This window comes from Haematobia irritans, chromosome 1 (genome assembly GCF_050003625.1).
Source record: "Haematobia irritans isolate KBUSLIRL chromosome 1, ASM5000362v1, whole genome shotgun sequence".
Taxonomy (NCBI): domain Eukaryota; kingdom Metazoa; phylum Arthropoda; class Insecta; order Diptera; family Muscidae; genus Haematobia; species Haematobia irritans.
In genome coordinates this window covers 170,520,847-170,540,063 of record NC_134397.1, presented here as the reverse complement: position 1 = coordinate 170,540,063, position 19,217 = coordinate 170,520,847, and positions in this window count along the sequence as shown.

Genomic DNA, 19,217 nt, shown 5'->3' with positions numbered 1-19,217 from the left:
CTCCGTATCTGAATTAAAAAATTAGTGATATTTTCCTAAATAAATAGTTTTTATAATTCTTTTTATGATTTTTAATGATTGTCTTTGTCGTTTGACCGCGAATATTTTCAAAAATTATCGATTTTTCAATAATGGATTTTTGCGGCAAAATTTTAATAATTTGTACAATTTTATTAATTCTTAATCTTTTTTAAACCTATTTGAAACAAATAGAAACAACAAATTGCCCATTACAAATATGAAACAAGTATATACAGCAGTAAGTTCGGCCGGGCCGAATCTTAAATACCCACCACCATGAATCAAATATAATAGTTTACTTTGAAAACTCTTCGTCGTAGGGGGTTTCTTGATTATAAATAGAATTTTAGCGGGTTTGATGACAAATTTTCTCCCAAGCAAATCAGTTCAACGAGATTCTACCTATGAAGACTATAACAGATTGAACAAATCATAAACATATCGTGTATATGATGAAATAACGCCTTGATTTGAAGACATTAGTCTGTAGATTTTTTCCGCCATTATTTAAATGAATACGGTGAGTAAAATCTGGAATTTTACTTTCAGTTTCAAGAAATTTTCATGATTAGTGCGCCTGTTATACCCTGAAAGAAGTGATTTCTTTTCTGAGGAACGAAATTTTAGACCAGCAAAGTTTTCTTTAGAGAAAATCGTTGTATCGCTTATCAAAAATTCGGATTAGTTTACTCTAAACGAAAATACTTTATACGAAAGGGAAATTTCGTTTGTCTAAAATTTCATTCCGGAGGAAAATATTGTTTTCTTTGGGTGTACCCTCAAAATGTTAAATCGGTCTATATCGATGTCTTACCAAACGGACCGGTAAAAATAAAGATTTTTTAGGGTCTAAAATTCCAGTATATTTACATTTTTGTACAAATCGGACAAAAAAAGGAGTTAAATCTGGAGATCGCTCTATGTGGAGGCTATACTAAAATATGGGTCAACACACACCATATTCTGCTGACCTATTTGTGGTCAGCCGGATTCCAGAAGTCCTAGAAATAAATTCGGGAGTTAGGTCTATATGAGGGCAATACCAAAATATGGACCAATACTCACCACCTCTTAATGTTCCTTAAATACCTCTAGAATTCTACTTTCAGACGAATTGGGTGAAAACTACGAATTCTAGAAGCCCAAGAAATAAAATCGGGAGATCAGTCTATATAGGGGCTATACCAAAACATGCACCGATAGGCACCATTTGCGACACACCTATTTGTGATCTTAAAATACCTCTAGATTTTCAATTTCAAGCAAATCGACTAGAAAATATAGTCTCTAGATGCCCAAGAAGTAAAATTGGGAGATCGGTCCATATGGGGGTTATACCAAAAAATGGACCAATACACCTCAATTTTGGCACACCTATTTGTGGTCCCAAAATACTTCTACATTTCCAATTTCAGGCAAATCGGGTAATAAATACAGTTTATAGAAGCCCAAGAATAAAAATCGGGATATAGGTCTATATGGGGGCTATACCAAAACATGGACCGATACGGACCATTTTCGACACACCTCTTTATGATCCTAAAATACCTGTATATTTTCAAATTCAGGCAAATCGGATAAAAACTACGGTTTTTATAAGCCCAAGACCACAAATCGGGAAGTCGGTTTATATGGGGACTATATCTAAACTTCTACCGATATAGCCCATCTTCGAACTTGGGCTGCCTATAACCCTGATCAAGAATGTATATACTTTATATAGTCGGAAATCGATATTTCGATGTGTTACACACGGAATGACAAACTCATTATACCCCCATCACCATTCTATGATGGTGGGTATAAAAACGAGTATAAACAAGTATATACGGCCGTAAGTTCGGCCAGGCCGAAGCTTATGTACCATCCACCACGGATTGCGTAGAAACTTCTACTGAAGACTGTCATCCACAATTGAATTACTTGTGTTGCGGTAACACTTGCCGATGGCAAGGTATCTTAAAACTTCCTAACACTAAAATATATACCACATAGTCCATATATTAAACTAAAAAAGGCCGATTAAGTTTAAAGTTTCTATAGAAATAAAATTTTGACAAAATAAAATTTGGACAACATTTTCTATTGATGTAAAATTTGGAAAAAAAAAATTTCTATAGAAATAAAATTTGGATAAAATTTTCTATAGAAATAAAATTCTGACAAAATTTTCTATAGAAATAAAATTTTGACAAAATGTTCTATAGAAACAAAATTTTGACAAAATTTTCTATAGAAATAAAATTTTGACAAAATTTTCTATAGAAATAACATTTTGACAATGTTTTCTATAAAAAAAATTTTGGTAGATTATTTTTGGCTCGAGTGGCAACCATGGTTATGAACCGATAAGGACCAATTTTTGCATGATTGTTGGAGACCACATTCTAACACCACGCTCCAAATTTCAACCGGATCGGATGAATTATGCTCCTCCAAGAGGCTCCGGAGGACAAATCTGGAGAACGGTTTATATGGGGGCTATATATAATTATGGACCGATATGGACCAATTCTGGCACGGTTGTTAGAGACCATACACTAACACCATGTTCCAAATTTCAACCGGATCGGATGAAATTTGCCTCTCTTAGAGGCTCCGCAAGCCAAATCGGGGGATCGGTTTATATGGGGCTATATATAATTATGGACCGATGTGGACCAATTTTTGCATGGTTGTTAGAGACCATATAGCAACACCATGTATCAAATTTCAGCCGGATCGGATGAAATTTGGTTCTCTTAGAGGCCTCGCAAGCCAAATCTGAGGGTCCGTTTATATGGGGTCTATACGTAAAAGTGGACCGATATGGCCCATTTTCAATACCATCCGACCTACATCAATAGCAACTACTTGTGCCAAGTTTCAAGTCGATAGCTTGTTTCGTTCGGAAGTTAGCGTGATTTCAACAGACGGACGGACCGACAGACATGCTCAGATCGACTCAGAATTTCACCACGATCCAGAATATTTACTTTATGGGGTCTTAGAGCAATATTTCGATGTGTTACAAACGGAATGACAAAGTTAATATACCCCCATCCTATGGTGAAGGTTATAAAAATGAAAAAGCTAGTTTCCATAGAAATTCCAGCAAAAAAACATTTAAAAGTTGTTCTAAAGGCACAACTTTATTTTTGTGCAACTTCTTCTAAAATCCATTATATGTTTTCATTCTTTTAATGCTCTGGTCTCTCTACAAAATGTTGCATTTGTTTACGCGAGTGGATATGTGTGTGTGTGCGTTGTTGGCTTTATACTCATTTTATATTCTTTTTCAATTGAAATAGGATTTATATGCCGGATTTGATATGCGCTTGATTTGTTGCAAATAAATTTTGCGAAAACCCAAACATTTTTATAGATTTTTGTTATTTGTGCCTCGGTTTTGTGTTTGCCTGAGCACTTGCAGTAATTTGAAACAATTTTATGGTCAAATAGTCTCATACATTTCACTGGAAATCTTAATAATAAATTTTGGTTTTGTTGTTAATCTTGAAGGGAATTTATGCGGTTCTCTAGCAAACGCATAAATACACCGCAAGTATCCCCTCACCCCAATCGCCAACCAGGCACCCTAACCATTGCCATATACATTCAATATAAATTATCCATAAAAGGTCAATAAAAAAAGTTTTAATTGCAAATAGGTTCCAAGAGGTTTTTATTATACTTGACCGATTATGTATATGCTTATCAGATTTTCCATTGTTGATTGTTGATTTCGGATACAATAGTAGTAAAGGAAACAATTCTTTATGGACTTTAGATAATGATGCTTGAGGGGTGAGAGGTTAATGTATGCATTTAAAATGAATAAAAAGATTTATTAGAAAAATAAATTCTATATTGGAAAATTTATATGATGATAGAATATAGTAAAAATGGACATTTGTGGCTATAAAATTGATATATATGTTTGAAGTGAAATGGTACGGTTTAACATCGGAAATTAATTTAATTACTCCTAAATTTCTGTCTAAGCGTTCAGGAAAATCGAATGAAAATATTTATTTCATTTGATTTCAGATCTAAATTCTGTAGATTTATGGTATACAGTGATTGGTTATAGAACGAAATGGATAATTTTAATTTTAATACCTCTAGATTTCCAATTTGAGGCAAATTGGGTAAAAATTACGGATTCTAGAAGACCAAGAAATAAAATCGGGAGATCGGTCTATATGGTGGCTATATTAAAACATGGACCGGTACTCACCATTTGCGGCACACGTCTTTAGGGTCCTAGAGTACCTCTAGATTTCAAATTTCAGGGAAATTGGATTAAAACTACGGATTCTAGAAGCCCAAGAAGTAAAATCGGGAGATCGGTCTATATGGGGGCTATATCAAAACATGGACCGATACACCCCATTTTCGGCACACCTCTTTAAGGTCCAAAAGTACTTCCAGATTTTAAATTTCAGTCAAATCGGATAGAAAATACAGTTTATAGAAGCCCAAGAATAAAAATCGGGAGATCGGTCTATATGGGGGCTATACCAAAACATGGAACGATACGGACCATTTTCGACACACCTCTTTATGTTCCCAAAATACCTCTAGAATTCCAATTCCAGGCAAATCGGATAGTAAATACAGTTTCTAGAAGCCCAAGAAGCAAAATCGGGAGATCGGTCTATATGGGGGCTATACCAAAACATGGACCGATAGGCACACCTCTTTATGGTCATAAACTACCTCCAGATTTCCAATTTCAAGCAAATTGAAAAAACTACGGTTTTATAAGCCCAAGACCCCAAATCGGGAGGCCGGTTTATATGGGGACTATATCAAAACTTGGACCGATATAGCCCATCTTCGAACTTGACCTGCCTGCAAACAAAAAACGAATCTGTGCCAAATTTCGGGACGGTAGCGCCATTATTGAAGGCTGTAGCGTGATTACAATAGACAGACAGACGAACATGCTTATATCGTCTTAGAATTTCTCCCTGATCAAGAATATATATATATATATATATATATATATATATATATATATATATATATATATATATATATATATATATATATATATATATATATATATATATATATATATATATATATATATATATATATATATATATATATATATATATATATATATATATATATATATATATATATATATATATATATATATATATATATATATATATATATATATATATATATATATATATATATATATATATATATATATATATATATATATATCTTATATAGTCGGAAATCGATATTTCGATGTGTTACAAACGGAATGACATACTCCCGTCACCATTCTATGGGGGTGGGTATAAAAATCTACCATTTCTGGTAGAATTTTACCAACTGTAGTCTACCACCCAATTTTAGAAGAAAATTTTCGTTTATAAATACAAGGTGACCAACCTCCCATTTTCATATCTGCAGGATATGGAAGATGTGGGTGTTGTGGTTCGAAATTTTGGTCATATTGCAGCTACAAGCTAGTTTGACAAAATTTTTTTATTTATTATTAAATTATTACTGAATTTCTACAGAAGAGCCATTTTCTTTTTTTTTTTCAAAAAAAACTCAGAAATGTATTAGGGATTTTTGGGGACGAAAGCATCAAAATTAGGGGACAAGAGCCAGAAAAATACTGCCAACACTGGTGATCATATTAGTGTAAATCGGGCGAAAGATATATGTGGGAACTATACCTAAATTTAAACCGATTTCAATAAAATTTAGCACGCTTAACTATACTACTAATTGTACTCCTTGTGAAAATTGTCAAGCTAATCAGTGTAAAACTCTGGCTTCTGGGGCCATATAATGTCTAAAACTGAACCGATTTCAATAAAATTTGGCATATTTGACTACAGTACTAATTGATCTCCTTGTTCAAAATGCTCAAAAAATCAAGTCGGAGGATCGGCTTATATGGGAGCTATATCGAAACATGGCCCGATATTGCCCATCTAATTGCCCATACATAATGTCGGAGATAATCATATGGTTGCGACAAAAATATGTTCACGCCCAAAAATAACATTTTGCTCTAGGAGGTGATAATATTCCTTCTATGGGTGCAATTTTAGAGCACTCAAAAGTCCAGAACATCGAATGAATACTGCGACATCCATTCCCTCAAGAAGTCCCCTACGGGGCGACCTAAAGTGATCGGTCTTTTTGTCCAGAACACATCAGGAACCAGTCCTATACCGGTCCTGGGATTGATCCATTTCCCGTAGGGTTAAGTCGTGAAATCGGTTTATAAGTGGGCTATATCAAACTTTGACCAAATCACATTCACACTAACAAGCTCTCAAGAAACAAAATCGGAAGTTCGGTCTATGTGGTGCAACATTGAAACGTGGACCCATATAGCCCATCTTTGAATTTGTCCTGCCTGCAGGAAAAATTTGAGTCTGTGCAAAACTTCAGCACAATAACTATAACTCTGATTACCATACGGGTGATTACAACAGACAGGCAGATGGGCATATTTATATAATTTTATCGCCAGTTTCTCTATGTGAAAAAAAATACATTGGTTCGAAAGAAGTACAAAATCAACTGATATCTTCTTACAAATTCAGCTGTTTTTAACATTTCAGCCAAACAATAAGAGCTCGTCCGACATAGAGAAACTGATTATTAGAATTTCACTTCTCCATATAGACGAAAAGCGATATTTCAATATGTTACCAACGGTATTTATATCCCCAACACCATCCTATGTTGGTGGGTATAACAACTTCAAATACAGACAAGAACTAATTTTAAAGATAAAATCTTTATTTCTAAGGAACCAAAAGAGTAGATTTTTTAAAAATTTGAAAATGTCGAGTTTTGAGATTATTGAAAATTCGACTTTTATCATCGCCTTGAACAACTTTCCGCATTAAATGGCTTATATTTATTCCCTCTTCAGTTTAATTCCTTTTTAATTCCAACTCTTTTTTAAACTTTTTCCTTATAGCTCGCTTGGTCGATTTTGGTCACTGTGAAAGGTCGGATAGTCCATTTAAACCAACATGAAAAGTTGGCTAGTCGATTTGATTCGATTAAAAAATCCAAAGTCGGTTGGTTGGACTTCGGCTTTTCGAATTTTACATCCCAAAATTGCTCGGATTTTCGATTCCTGAAAAGCAGGTAAGAAAACTATAAATAACATAAAGCACCACTATTTATAAGGCCACATTTGAGGCGGTGGATTATCCCACCTCAGTAATGCTGGTGACATTTCTGAGGGTTTCAAAACTTCTCTAAGTGGTTTCACTGCAATGTGGAACGCCGTTCGGACTCGGCTATAAAAAGGAGGTCCCTTGTCATTGAGTTTAACATGGTATCGGGCAGCATTCAGTGATAAGAGAGAAGTTCACCAATGTGGTATCACAATGGACTGAATAGTCTAAGTGAGCCTGATACATCGGGCTGCCACCTAACCTAACCTCCAATTTAAATGGTCCACGGTTCGATTCTCCGTCCAGGCGAAAGGTAAAATGTAAACATTTATTAAGTCGAATAATTTCTTCTACATTGTTTGTATTACAGAAAAAGGTACTAAGAACTAAAAAACCTCGTAGAAGTGAGAGAGATGTGAGGGAAAATGCAATTCACCAGATAAGATTGTTTTTTTTTTTATACCCTCCACCATAGGATGGGGGTATATTAACATTGTCATTCCGTTTGTAACACATCGAAATATTGCTCTAAGACCCCATAAAGTATATATATTCTTTGTCGTGGTGAAATTCTGAGTCGATCTGAGCATGTCCGTCCGTCTGTTGAAATCACGCTAACTTCCGAACGAAACAAGCTATCGGCTTGAAACTTGGCACAAGTAGTTGTTATTGATGTAGGTCAGATGGTAATGGAAATGGGCCATATCGGTGCACTTTTACGTATAGCCCCCATATACGCGGACACCCAAATATGGCTTGCGAATCCTCTAAGAGAAGCAAATTTCATCCGATCCGGCTGAAATTTGGTACATGGTGTAGTATATGGTCTCTAACTACCATGCAAAAATTGGTCCACATCGGTCCATAATTATTTATAGCCCCCATATAAACCGATCCCCCGATTTGGCTTTCGGAGCTTCAAAGAGAAGCAAATTTCATCCGATCCGGCTGAAATTTGGCACAGGGTCTTTGTATATGGTCCTTAATAAGCATGCAAAAATTAGTCCACATCGGTCCATAATTATATATAGGCCCCATATAAACCGATCCCCAGATTTGGCTTGAGGAGCCTCTAAGAGAAGAAAATTTCTTCCGATCCGGCCGAAATTTGGTACGTAGTGTTAGTATATGGTCTTTAACAATCATGCAAAAATTGGTCCACATCGGTCCACAATTATATATAGCCTCATATAAACCGATTCCCAGATTTAGCTTGCGGAGCCTCTAAGAGAAGCAAATTTCATCCGATTCGGCTGAAATTTGATACATGATGTAAGTATATGGTCTCTAACAACTACGCAAAAATTGGTCCACATTCGGTCCATAATTATATATAGCCCCCATATAAACCGATATCCCGATTTGGCTTGCAGAGCCCCTAAGAGAAGAAAATTTTATCCGATTCGACTGAAATTTGGTACATTTCGCTAGTGTATGGCCGATAACAACCATGCAAAAATTGGTCCATATCAGTCAATAATTCTATGTAGCCCCCATTTAAACCGTTCCCCAGATTTGACCTCCGGAGCTCTTGAAGGAGCAAAATTCATCCGATCCGTTTGAAATTTGGTACGTTGTGAAATTTTGTACATTGCGCTAGTATATGGCCGCTAACAACCATGCCAAACTTGGTCCATATCGGTCTATAGTTATATATAGCCGATCCCAAAAAAAAATATACCAAAATCTTATTTCCATAGAAAATTTTGTCAAAATTTTATTACTATACAAAATTTTGTCAAGGTTTTATTTCTATAGAAAATTTCGTCAAAATTTTATTACAATACAAAATTTTGTCAAGATTTTATTTCTATAGAAAATTTTATCAAAATTATATTTCTATAGCAAATGTTGTCAAAATTTTATTTCTATAGAAAATTTTATCAAAATTTATTACAATACAAAGTTTTGTCAAGATTTTATTTCTATAGAAAATTTTGTCAAAATTTTATTTCTATGGAAAATTTTGTAAAAATTCTATTATAATGCAAACTTTTTTCAAAATTTTATTACAATACAGAATTTTTTCAAGATTTTATTTCTATAGAAGATGTTGTCAAAATTGTATTTCTATAGAAAATTTTTTCAAAATGTATAATATACGTATTTAATCGGCCCTTTTTGTGTAATATATACCCCGTATGGACTAACTTACAATTGAGAAGACAGGGTTAAGAAGTTTTAAGATACCTTGCCATCGGCAAGTGGTACCGCAACACAAGTAATTCGATTGCGGATGACAGTCTTTAGATGAATTTTGTCAAGATTTTATTTCTATAGAAAATTTTGTCAAAATTATATTTCTATAGAAAATGTTGTCAAAATTTTATTTCTATAGAAAATTTTATCAAAATTTATTACAATACAAAATTTTGTCAAGATTTTATTTCTATAAAAAATTTTGTCAAAATTTTATTTCTATGGAAAATTTTGTCAAAATTTTATTACAATGCAAACTTTTTTCAAGATTTTATTTCTATGGAAAATTTTGTCAAAATTTTATTTCTATAGAAGATTTTGTCAAAATTCTATTATAATGCAAACTTTTTTCAAAATTTTATTACAATACAGAATTTTTTCAAGATTTTATTTCTATAGAAGATTTTTTCAAAATGTATAATATACGTATTTAATCGGCCCTTTTTGTGTAATATATACCCCGTATGGAGAAACTTACAATTGAGAAGGCAGGGTTAAGAAGTTTTAAGATACCTTGCCATCGGCAAGTGTTACCGCAACACAAGTAATTCGATTGTGGATGACAGTCTTTAGTTGAAGCTTCTACGCAATGCATGGTGCAGGGTACATAAGATTCGGCCTGGCCGAACTTACGACCGTATATACTTGTTAAATTTTGAGATCAAACGTTCCAGACAAGCGTTACAAAGTATTAAAAATCATAAAAAAAAATTGAAAAATATTTCATTGGTAAAATATAGAATTCTATTATTCACATCCAAACACTGTATTTGGATCACACCTTAAGAAATGGTGCAATTTCTGTGGCGTTTGTGTTTGAGTGTCCTGTTGCGTGTGGTTGGGTATTCTGTTACGGTTCAATCCCAGGTAGGAGATGATTCAAACTTGCACTACTTCCGGATCACAAACTACTTGGTCTTTTTTGTTGGGTTCGCTTCTTTGAATCGGAATCATTAGCAAAACAATTTAAATAAGTACAAAATCTTTCGTAACTCGGTAAGCCTTTTTGTAGTGAGGGCGGGTTAAAAAATTTTAAATCTTGATTAAAATGTGACTACCACAACATTCATTCCAGAGCCAGAACGGTTTAAAAAAAATGAGTCAATCTAACCGTAGATATCATATCCATCAGCCCTAGGTGATCCTTGATAATAAAATAATTTAATTGCACCCCTCTAAATGATGAATAACATGATAGGATGATCTCCATGACAATATGCACGCAAAAAATATTGATCCAATGCCCACCCATGCCCAATGTTACCTATTGAAAATCCAATATCTGATAAATTGATGACACAAACAAATAATCGCAATTGTTATATCATAACAAATATATCCTGATGAATTTGTTTTGGGAAATTATATTTATCTAAAAATTGATTGATTGCGATTTTGCAATCAATTTTCATTTAATTAATGCCCCGCCCCTCCCCCACAAATATATTAGTGAGATATTTTATTATGCCATATTCCGTTTTATATGCATAGCCCAACCGCCTGGTGCTAATGAAATTTTCTTTTGCTTTTGGCATTTACACCCAAAAAACTTTAATGGATAAACAACCAGCACATCAAGTTGGTTGACTATTTAACTTTACTACCAAGTAAACACTCAAGGTTTTCTTAACAAAAGAAAAATTTCATGTATTTGTTTTTTTTTGCTGACATTCACCTGGAAGGCTATGAAGGCGAAACAAAAAATTTAATGAAGATGTCTCCTTTGCATGTTTGTAGTCAATGCTGGTGGTGTTTTTATGACACTGGTGTCATCTTTTTAATACCATCGCCAGAGCAAAGTGGCGATCGGTGGCGTCAGAGGCAAAACCAAAAACAAAAAAAAAAACAAACGAAGCTCCAACAATGGCTGGATGAATGGTTGGATGATTGGATGGTGAAACACGAAATAAATTAAATGCAAAATGTGTTGCGTGTTCAAATTGACAATAAAACGGGGTAATCTATAAATGAATTTCATTTACGACGATATCAGCACAAATAAATTTTGTGGTAGTGCTGGCGATGGTGGTGAATATTTGCACAGGCAAAAAGGTAAGGACACTTCGTGTATATATGACTATTTGGCACTTAAAAAAGGGTGCACCTCTTTCTGCCTACCATAATCCATAAAACTGCAGGCATCCGGAAAACCACAAAATTTGCTTTCATAAAAGTTCTTTTGCTCCATTTTATACAACATTTCCTACAGAATGGGAAGTATTATCACATTCCCGCTACGCATGTAACACTTCACTATAGCAATAAAGAACACTTTACATTCAGGAAATGTGATTTAAGAGTATCCTGATAAAAGCATGGGTTGGCTGAAAAAAAAACGGAGTCGGACCATAACCGCTTCCTGGTAGCAGACATAACCCAAGATTGTCAGGAACAGTAATACTATTTTTCCCGCTTTTAACCTAAACCTATGCTTCCGGACCTCAGTCGCGTCGGTATATTATGTGTTTTATATCTCCCAACAATTCGCGTCATCTGTATAGATGTAGCAGTGACAGAGAAAATGTATGCCCTGTCCACACCCTCAAAAAAACATCGCTCCTGTAACATATACCCCAAATATATTTTGCTTCAAGCATATATATTATCAGGATTGGTCCAAACAAAATATTGTTTGTATTGTTCAAACATATTATGTTTCACCCAAGGCCAATGTTGCCAGTATTGCGGATTTTCTCCCAAATTGGGGATATTTTTTCGTGAATGGGGACGACATTTTTGAGTTGGGGACTTCGGGATTTGTAGGGAATTTCCTCAAATATGGGATTTTTGTGGGATTTTTTTTTTTTTTTTTTTTTTGAGAAATCCATTTAATCTTTTTTAACAAAAATTTATTTATAAAGGAAATTTTGCCAAAATTGTATTTCTATAGACAATTTTGCCAAAATTTTATTTACAGAAAGTTTTGTCAAAATTTTATTTCTATAGTAGATTTTCTCACAATTTTATTTCTATAGACAATTTTTTCAAAATTTTATTCCTATAGAAAGTTTTGCCAAAATTCTATTTAAATGGACAATTTTGTTAAATTTTTGTTTATAGAAAGTTTTGTCAAAATTTTATTTCTATAGAAGATTTTGTCACAATGTTATTTCCATAGTAAATTTTTTCACAATTTTATTTCTACAGAAAGTTTTGCCAAAATTCTATTTCAATGGACAATTTTGTTAAAATTTTATTTATAGAAAGTTTTGTCAAATTTTTATTTCTATAGTAAATTTTGTCATAATTTTATTTCTATACACAATTTTGTCAAAATTTTATTTCTATAGAAGGTTTTGCCAAAATTCTATTTCAATGGACAATTTTGTTAAAATTTTTATTTATACAAAGTTTTGTCAAAATTTCTCAAAATTTTATTTCTGTAAAAAATTTTGTCACAATTTTATTTCTATAGAAAATTTTTTCATAATTTAATTTCTATAGAAAATGTTGTCAAAATTGTATTCCTATAGAAAATTATGTCAAAATTTTATTTCTATAAAAAATTCTGTAACAATTTTATTCCTATAAAAAGTTTTGCCAAAATTCTATTTAAATGGACAATTTTGTTAAAATTTTATTTATAGAAAGTTTTGTCAAAATTTTATTTCTATATTAAATTTTGTCACAATTTTATTTCTATAGAAAATTTTGTCACAATTTTAGTTCTATAGAAAATTTTGTCACAGTTTTATTCCTATAGAAATTTTTTTTCTATGAATAGTTTTGTCAAAATTTTATTTCTATAGTAGATTTTGTCACAATTTTATTTCTATCGACAATTTTGTCAAAATTTTATTCCTATAGAAATTTTTTTCAAAATTTTATTCCTGTACAAAATTTTGTCACAATTTTATTTCTATAGAAAATTTTGTCAATCGGTCAATATGGTTGATACGGTCACAATTTGGTCAATATAAACTTGACGTATTTCTTTCAATTTTGCATTTAAAAAACCTGAACACCCCTCATTTTGAAGGTGTGTAGAATGTTGCTCCTATTTTGATTTTGGAATTCACTCTTCAGTTGTCAAAATGCCGTCCAAGCAAGAAGAGCAGCGTATCAAAATTTTGCTCGCGCATCGCGAAAATCCGAGCTACTTGCACGCAAAGCTGGCAAAATCGCTAAAAGTTGCCAAATCAATCGTTACAATTGTAATTAAAGTGTTTGGGGAACGTTTGTCGACAGCCAGGAAGTCTGGATCGGGGGGAAATCGAAAACCGGAAGCCGCTGAGACGACAAAGAGAGTTGCTGGTAGTTTCAAGCAAAACCCTAACCTCTCTCTCCGAGAGGTTAGACGATACACCCAGCAAATAAGCTGGGTGTATCGTCCACAACCGTGCATCGAGCCAAAAAAACGAGCCGGACTATCGACTTACAAGGTAGTGACTCCAAATCGCGATGATAAAAAAAAAATACGACGGCCAAAGCGCGATCCCGGAGGCTGTACACGACAGGAGTTTTATACGGCAAAAGGAAGGGGAAAGGTAGCAGATATTTTCAAGCACATAAAACTGTCAAAGTTCGCAAAGAAATATCTGGTTTGGCAAGCCATCTGTACCTGTGGCTTGAAAAGCAGCATTTTCATAGCTTCCGGAACTGTCAACCAAGAAATTTACGTGAAAGAGTGTTTGAATAAACGTCTGCTGCCTTTCCTGAAGAAATACGGTTGTTTCGTACTGTTTTGGCCGGATTTGGCATCTTGCCATTACGGTAAAAAGGCCATGGACGTGCAGGTGGTTCCGAAGGACAAGAACCCTCCCAACACGCCAGAGCTCCGCCCAATTGAGAAATACTGGGCTATTGTCAAGCGGAACCTAAAAAAGACCAAAAAACTGCTAAGGACGAGCAGCAGTTCAAGGCAAACTGGCTTTCTGCGGCGAAGAAGGTGGACAAGGTGGCTGTACAAAATCTGATGGCAGGTGTCAAGCGTGAGGCCCGGCAATTCGGATTTCACAAGAATTTTCAACAATATGATCGATACTGCCACATATCCTAATATATTAAAGATTCATAAGGTGATTCCAATTCCGAAGGAGAAGTGTTCGTTAACGGTGGATAAATTTCGACCGATATCTGTACTGCCAATAATCGACAATATATTTGAGAAGCTATTATATAATAATCTGTTCTCATTTCTAAATAGTACATGTTTTCTCAATGACTGTCAGTTTGGTTTTCGAAGGGTATGTGGTACAGAGGAAGCAGCTGTAAATGTTATAAACTTTATATGTCATGGACTTGATAAAGGAAACAGTGGAGTTGCTGGCATTTTTTACGATCTCAGTAAGGCATTTGATCTTATTGATCATGAAATTTTGATAAAAAAAAAGCTTAGATATTGTGGTGTACGTGACGGGGAACTTTCACTTTTTGTTAGCTATTTGGAGAATAGGAAACAATTTGTTCAAATTAATGGAGAAAAGAGTGATTTCAGAAGTTTAAGTCATGGTGTTCCCCAGGGTAGTGTGATAGGTCCACTTCTGTTTTTAATTTATATAAATGACATAGGTAAATTGCAGTTATATGGGAAGATGTTTATATATGCTGACGACATATGTCTACTATATCCATATAAACATGAAGAAGGTATTAGGCCTTATATGGAGAGAGATTCCGCTCTAATATTGGAGTATGCTCGTGTTAATAAACTTTTCATTAATGCTTCCAAGACGAAATTAATACGTTTCAGGCCACGATTCCGATTTAGTGACACGTTTAGAATAAATGTTGATGGAAAAGAATTAAGGGAGACAGGTTCACTGACATATTTAGGATTACGATTACAAAGCAATTTAGCATGGGATCAACATATAGGATATGTGAAATCCAAAATTGCCCCAGCTGTTGGTATTTTGCGAAAGTTTAGGAACAAATTTGACCAAAGGACTAAGCTTTTAATTTAACAGGCTCTAGTTCAGAGCCATTGTAACTATTTGGCTATAGTTTATGCGTACAAGAAAAGTGCGGAGTTAAAGACTCTGCAAAATGCAAAATAAGGCGTTGAAAGCGATGGCAAACTTGCCAATAGGATACCCAACGCTAAACCTGTATATGGATATTTTTCCTCATATTTTACCAATTCATGGAACTTATAACCTTCAAATATTGTAATATGTATTCAAATGTTTGCATCAAATAGGACATCATACAATTTCTTTCTTGTGCAATAGTCATAACATTAACACACGTAATAATAATCTGCTAAATGTTGTTTTATGCAGAAGTGAGACAACTAAGCAAAGAATTGAATATTCTGGCAGTTTAAGATATAATAATTTGCCCAGTGAAATCAAGTCTGTTTCAAGTATTTCTGTTTTTAAGACGAGAATAAAGGAATTTTTAAAAACCAAAATTGATGAGCTCCTAATATAATTGTAGTTCTATCCTTGAGGTTTTTTTTTATTTTTATTTTATTTTTATTATTAATACATTGGAATTAAAAGTTAAAAAATAAAGTTTATATAATATGTTGCCAACGAGCCTCTAAAATGCCTTAATGGCGCTGAGGCCATACTAAGAAATTTGTAAATTTATAACGTTTTAATAAAATAATAAAAAAAAAAAGCGAAAGCCTAACTGAATATTTTTCCTGAATTTTATACTAATTGAACTTGAAAAAGAAATTTAATTTGATTTTTTTAATAAACGATTTCACCGATTTACACGCGTTTTCCTTTGACCAAATTTTGACCGTATAATACCTCATTCAAATTACACTACCAAAATCCACTTAAACTAGATTTCAACTGTCATTTGTCTTATAAATAAGGGATTTAAAATCCACTTTTAATAGATTTCGAGCCTAATGTGTATGATGTATAAATTTGAAATTAAAGTAACTATTTTAATGAAGGGTGGAATTTTCATATTTCATAAAAACATCCTTGCAATAATTATGAAATTTTGAAATTATACAATTGCAAACGTGGGTTACATAAGGTAAAATGTCCCGTTGTTTTTAAAGCTTTACTCAGTCTACACAACTATCGGAATGTCGGTTTAAAGAAATATGACAATCATAAATTAGGAAGCGCAATCTTCTTTCTAACAAATGGGAGCCCGTTAGATTCTGGGCTAGACTCTACGACTTTATATGCCCCACAAGGCAACTACTACTACTTGGTACAATAGTCGTTCACATTACACTTCTAAAATTCTTTTTAACTAGATTTCAACTGTTATTTGCCATATAGAACCCTCAATTATAGATAAAATATTTAAAAAAAAAATTCCCGTGAATTCCCGCACTTATGAGGGCATTGTAGTCAAAAATAAAAATATTGCGGCCAAATTTTTGAAAATCCGACGAGACATTTATGTAGAAGCTATATCTAAATCTAAACCGATTTGGATGATATTTTGCAGGTTTGGTTGATACTAATGTTACATTGTGACAAAGTTCAAAAAGATCGGTTAATAATGGAAAATTGGGGGATACATATGGTCACAAAGGGCTAGATCAACTCAGGAGGTGATTCTAAGTCGATGTGTATTTATTTTATGGAGTCTAAAATCAATATTTCTGATAGGGACATTTTTTTTTTGGCAGATCACAGCTAATATACCCTGACCATTATGTGGTTTAGGATATAATCATAAAAAATCGCTCCATTGTTTAACAAAATATTGCCCATTAAGATCTATACACTTTTGCATGCGTTTGAAGCAATTAATGATGCATGTTTGACACTCTGATTGAGCTATCTTCAAAATCTGCATTCTGAATGCATCAACCGCTTCTTCAACATTGACCTCTGATTTTATTTTCTAGTACGAGCATTATAAATCCAGAATCTGATCTAGTCTTCATAGGTAAAATCTTTAAATTTATCATCGGGAAGTGTTCTGGTTGAACTGCTCTGCTTGTCATCAAACCCCCTGAAATTTTCAAAGGAAACTATAACGATTTTGTATAAATTTACCACTACGAAGTTCACCGCTATATTGTGTTTCACCCCAAAACTTTAATGCGTAGGATTTACTTAACTTCGACCCTGCTCAACATTTGACATTTTCTCGTATCTTGCATACAATAATTAGTCTAAGTCGATTTTACTGGCTACCAATAAAATAGTAATTAAAGGAAAGGCATGCAAAATGTTGAAAAGGCTTACCAAATGTTATGACGCATTTTATTGTCGTCAATTTGCAAAGTAAATGAATTATATGGAATCATTTAATTAGGATAATATCGAGGATTTTGGGTGTTAAAGACGAAGGCAAAATTCCATAAGAACAAAATAAGGTAAACTTACCATATTCACTTTTGTTTAGTTTTATTACTACACAAAAGTTATATTTAGTTTCAACTACAAAGAATTTATAGTCTTTGGTAAATATAAAGTTTCAATTATATTCACCTCAAAATTTTTACAGAACGTCTTATTGGCTTTGGAAATGTTTGTAATAGATGACAAATTCATATAAGCAGAACAAATGTATAAATGTGGCTTTATATTAAACCACATTTATATTTTCATTCTGTGTACCCCTAATAGTAAACCACATTTTCACATAAGCTTACGATGCAATGAATATTTTTGCAGTGGTTGGTTTTCAGTTTCGAATAAGGGTACATTAGTGTATGGCATAACATTTCCTCAGCGAAAACACTAATAAAAACAAGTATATATGGCCGAAAGTTGGGCCAGGTAGAATCTTATGTACCCACCACCATTGATTGAGTAGAAAGTTCGACTAAAGAATCGGAGGTCTCATAATTAATCACGTACCAAATTGCAACCGGATCGGATAAAATTTTCTCCTTCAAAGGGTTTGGAAATCAAATCTGGGGATCGGTATATAAAGGGGCTATATATAATTATGGACCGCAATAGATCAATTTTTTGCTTTGTTATATATTAACACCCCGTACCAAATTTCAACCGTATGCAATGAAATTTGCTGTTTTAAGTAGCTCCGGAAATCAAATTTTGAAACCGTTATAAAAATAAATGGATCTATATATAACTATGAACCGATATGGACCAATTTTCGCATGGTTGTTAAAGGTCTTATGCTACAATCGCGTATAACCGGATTGGATAAAGTTTTCTCTTTCAAGAGGCTGTGAAAATCAAATCTAGAAATCGGTATATATAAGTATATATAATTATGGACCGATATAGGCCAATTATTGCATGGTTAACCCTAGGATAGGCGATAAGCTTTCGATCACTAAGCGCTCAAAGTCAAATTTGGTCTGGCCAGACCAAGTAGTCTATCCTAGGGTTATTAGAGGGCATATAGTAACAACGTACCAAATTTCATCGTGATTCGAAATTTGCCCATTCAAGAGGCTCCACAAATCAAATCAAGGAATCGATGGGGCTATATATAATTATGGACCGATAAGTTAGGTGGCAGCCCGATGTATCAGGCTCACTTAGACTATTCAGTCCATTGTGTGAGTCACCGTGGTGCAATGGTTAGCATGCCCGCCTTGCATACACAAGGTCGTGGGTTCAATTCCTGCTTCGACCGAACACCAAAAAGCTTTTCAACGGTGGATTATCCCACCTCAGTAATGCTGGTAACATTTCTGAGGGCTTCAAAGCTTCTCTAAGTGGTTTCACTGCAATGTGAAACGCCGTTCGGACTCGGCTATAAGGTGGTCCCATGTCATTGAGCTTAACATGAAATCGGACAACACTCAATGATAAGAGAGAAGTTCGGTTGTTTTGAAAGCAGTTGGTACTGTATCTATCCCTTACAATCCTGCTGAAATAGTGTTCCTTTTTTTGCTGGGATGCTGCATATTTTACCACAGTTAGCATTAATATAATGAGACCAAGTTAAATTCTCATTGAAAGTTACTACAAAATTTTTCACTTT